Source organism: Labeo rohita, unplaced genomic scaffold, assembly GCF_022985175.1.
Source record: "Labeo rohita strain BAU-BD-2019 unplaced genomic scaffold, IGBB_LRoh.1.0 scaffold_176, whole genome shotgun sequence".
In the NCBI taxonomy this organism is placed as follows: domain Eukaryota; kingdom Metazoa; phylum Chordata; class Actinopteri; order Cypriniformes; family Cyprinidae; genus Labeo; species Labeo rohita.
This window is the reverse complement of record NW_026127956.1, coordinates 34,214-38,764: the sequence shown is the minus strand read 5'-3', so window position 1 is coordinate 38,764 and position 4,551 is coordinate 34,214. Positions and strand designations below refer to the sequence as shown.

At 38.4% G+C, this 4,551-nt stretch overlaps 1 pseudogene; it reads left to right on the top strand.

Annotated features, from left to right (window-relative positions):
• Nucleotides 1-2,740: 2,740 nt before the first annotated feature.
• LOC127158878 (duodenase-1-like) lies at nucleotides 2,741-3,708 on the top strand (annotated as a pseudogene).
• The last annotated feature ends 843 nt before the right edge of the window (nucleotides 3,709-4,551 follow it).

The following is a 4,551-nucleotide window of genomic DNA, read 5'->3' as shown; positions in this document are numbered from 1 at the left end:
GATGTCCACATGTTTATGTTGAAGAAAGTATAGAGGTTGTAGCATTTCTATTGCAAGATTAAGTGGATATTTGAATTAAATGTTTGGTCAATTAAAACAACAATAATTAGGCCTTTGGCGCCCTTTGCAGGCATTTGTAATAATATGTAATGTAAATTGTTTATTTCGTATTAGCCCGCATTATGTATTTTAACAGTGTTATTTAGTGAAACCTAATGCCTAATGCATTTTAAGCCATGGAAACTAGAATAGTAAGACAGATGCATTGGTGATGTTAAAATTATTACTGTCATTAAAACATGTTATTAACGTCAACAGCCAAAAAAGTTATAAACGTACCTGTGATAGAAGGGCTTCATCTTTTTTTTTTTTTTTTTTTTTTCCCTTTTTCTTTTCTCGGCGCTGGACTGCTTATTATGATCATTTGCAGTCAGCCGCAAACATTAGGTGAGGTGATGAAACAATAAACAATGAAGTTTATACAAAGATTTCAGCATATCTTCCATGGATCCAGTCCATAATTGCAATTGTTAAGTGATTTTTGCAATGAAAAGGATTAATGTATTTGTTTAAATGTTCAATAAACAAATATTGCACATTAAGCATTCAATATGTGTAAGTGGTTTTTATTGCTGCAGTTCCATTTTATTCAAAATATTCAAATGTTAAGTGATTTTTGTTTTATGTTCAAAATCTTCAGAAAAACAGAAATAAATTCCATCTGCAGCTCCCTTTTATTCACTGATCAACACTTGCTTAAAAAGACAGGTTTCTTGGCATTGGCTCCCATTGGGTAATCCATTGCACCTGAGGTGCTATCATGATGGAAACAGCATGAACTTTTACAGTCTAAAGGGACTTAAGCAAATTGCAGATGATATTTCTTGTTGTTGGATGTGGTGACTCAGGCCAGCATGAGAAGAATGATCATGATTTTAAACTTCAGGCCCTGTTGGAGCATTGCAGAGAGGTCAAGCCACAACTTACAGTAGCTTTTAAAAATTGCTCCATGGCCATATCCTTCCATCTACTGACCTAGAAAAAGTGAGGTCTATCATGGACATTGTACCTAAAGGTGCCAAAGGTGTACAGCGTCTCATCAGGTTTGCTAATTATTTAGCCAAGCTCAATCGTGAAAGAGCGTCTCTGTATTGTCTTGCAAAAGATTTCAACATTACAGCCAAGAATTGGTACCAGCAGAGACTGACCACATCCTTGATATCTAGTGTCATGTCATATGTCATCTGCACAAGGATTAGGAAGATGTACAACTCATCAACCAAGATATCTTTCGTCTGTTCAACTGTTCAACTTGCAATGGATTTGCAGCCCACAATCAACAGAAAGAAACCATGCTATGCTGTCTCATAACATCCCCAGCAGGCCATGGCAGATTGTCAACATGGACTTGTTCAGTCATCAGCAAAAGGGGACTATCTTCTAATCGTGGACCACTTCTCAGATTGAACTTGGGAGACTGAAATGCTTCCTTATTTATCTGCAGAAACAGTCATCAAGTACTGCTCAAGGCTAAGTTTGCTCAACATGGTCAGCCAGATAGGGTGATCACAGATAGATCAAATCACTTCCTCACCAAGACATCGTAAGTCAAATGGAAACTATGAGTTGACTATCAAAATTGATAAAAATCTCTGCAAAGCCATACATGACAGAACCCACCCTTGAAAAGCAATTCTTCATTGGAGAAACACCTCAGCTAAACACAAACAACACCCCTGCCCAAAGGTTAATGTTGCAGAGACTAAAGATGTCTTTTCCAGTAACAAACAAGTTTCTGGAGCCATGTATAGTGACTGGGGTTGTGGCTCAGCTTCGCCACTGAAAGCAGTTGGCGAAATATTGTTATGATAAGTCAGCTCTTGGTTTGCCAGAGCTGAACACAGGAGAGAGGACCTGCACTCTGGAGGGTGGGCACCTGTCTTCAGAAAGTGGCACTATGCTCTTATCTTGTAAATGTGGGTGGATCCTCATATAGATGCAACAGAGTGCACCTAAGAGTGGCAAAATCAACCTCTGCACAAGTATAGGACAGTAACAAACCTGAGTTCTGTGCTGGAATGAAGTGTTGCAGAGGCCCCTTCATCTGCTGACTCAACTCTTGTGAAGCCCCACCACAGGCTTCTCCCAACCCATTCTAACTCTCATCAGAAGGACACGCATAAACTAGGGCTATTATTGTCCAAGCCACCAAAGAAGCTTGATTTGTTGGATGTCAGGAATTTGGTGTCCTGCAGAGTTTAGCTCCAACTTGCCTCAACACACTTGCCTGGAGGTTTCAAGTATACCTAGTAAGACCTTGATTAGCTGGTTCAGGTGTGTTTGAATAGGGTTGGAGCTAAACTTTGCAGGATACTGGCCCTCTGGATCAGCCTGCTACATTAGCCTAGCCTAAACACCCCAAGCTGTTTTGATGTTGACTAACCTCTGTAAATGTTTTGATCTTCTCAATGTTTGCACTTTGGGGCCAATTTGTAAAAATTAAAATACTGTTTCAATAGTATAGCCATTTCCATACTCTGACACTGAGAAACACAAAATATAGCCAGAGCTACAGTACATGCATACTGTATACTGTGGTTTCAACAGTGTTTGACACCACATCAGTGTTTGACACCAAAAGGTGAAAAAAACAGCAACAACAACACACACTTACTGCCAGCTCAGGGTCTCCACCCATCCTTATATTTATAGAGTGTTTTAGCGGAAGCCTGCTGATTGTCTACTTTCATCATGACCATCATCTCTCTGCTCCTGCTGGCCTCTCTGCTGCCACACTTGACCTTCACTGGTGAGACTGATTACATAATATTATATTAGGACCTAACAAAGAATGAAGGGTCTGTCTGCATTAAAGTGCAATCTTACCACATGCATTCGGACTTTAACATTCACACTTTCCAGAACAACATTATGTTTTTGAGGGTAACAGTAGTTCAAATGACTTATTTTAAACAATTAGTCAGTCTGTCTTTTAATGATGATAATGTTATTGTATTACATCTAGAGAAAGAAGTCGAACAAAAATGACAATGTCAAGATGATTTCCATACCAACACAAGAGGGAGACATCAAACCTGATTCTGCCTGCAGTGTCGCCGGCTGGGGAAGACTGAGTCTTAAAGGGAAAAAGAGCACACATCTCATGGAAGCAGATGTGAAGATCATGAATAACACTGAATGCAAAAATAAATGGAAAAACTACTACTCAGCCTCACAGATGATGTGTGTCTATGGCATGGAGGAAGTTGTAGTGTATGTGAAAACAATATCAAGTTGAGACTATCAGTAGTGAGAAGTGTCACTTCAGTCATGTGTTGATCTGTGTTTCTTCACAGGGGGATTCAGGAGGTCCTTTGGTTTGTGGAGACACTGCAGTCGGCATCACTTCCTTTGGTGACCCAACAGCCTACAATAGTCGTAAACGGCCTGAAGTTTATGCAAAGGTTTCATCATATCTTCCATGGATCCACTCCAAAATTGGAAATATTAAGTGATTTTTGCAATGAGAAAGGATTAAGTATTTGTTTGAATTTTCAATAAACAAATCATGTGTAAAGCATCAATATGTAGTGGTCCTTATTATTACAGGCCTATGAAGTAGTAGTAAGCTACTGAAAAGGATTCAAGTAGTCAAAATTTGACCTCATATCTGGTGTTAATGCATTTATGTTTTTAATGAGTTATAGCCTGGAATATTATTTTGAATACTCATTGTATCTCTGTGTGTTTGAGATTAGATTTTTTTTTAAAAATGCTAATTATTCCTACAAAAATAATGAGCAAACACTCTGTTACGATCCTCGCATCTGCGCGATTTGCTTTGTGTATGTGCATGTGCTTGTGTGTACAGGTACCTTATTGGCGTAGTGATGGATCACGTGGTTGGTGAACTTGGAGCCAGCTGATAAAGAAGTGTCATTTTTGAAACATGGTTGAGCTCATTCTAAGCGTGTGCGTCGAGGGCGTGTGGAGCTCCGGATTCCAGCTGCTACAATAGATCTGATTGTTTTCTTTTGATTTGGCCCAGTGTCCGTATTCTGTTAACTTATATTGTGTAAGATCTATTCTGTCTTTCAGAGTTACAAACTAAACCCTAGTCTGTTTTGGAGGACATTTGTTTACTTCCTTGAGATCTTGGAGTCTGCAATAGGGGTGACCTGCCCTTTTATTTTTGAATCTTCCATGGATCCACTTTTTTGAAATGTTAAGTGATTTTTGCAATGAGAAAGGATTAAGTATTTGTTTGAATGTTCAATAAACAAATCATGTGTGAAGCATCAATATGTATAAGTGGTCATTATTGCAGCCTTATGAATTAGTAAGCTACTGAAAAGGATTCAAGTAGTCAAAATTTGACCTCATATCTGGTGTTAATGCATTTATTTTTTTAATGTGTTGTAGCCTGGAATATTATTATGAATGCTCATTGTATCTCTGTGTGTTGGAGATTTGATTTTTTTTTTTAAATGCTAATTATTCCTGTGATAATAATGAGCAAACACTCTAAAAAATGTTGGGTCCCACTTTATA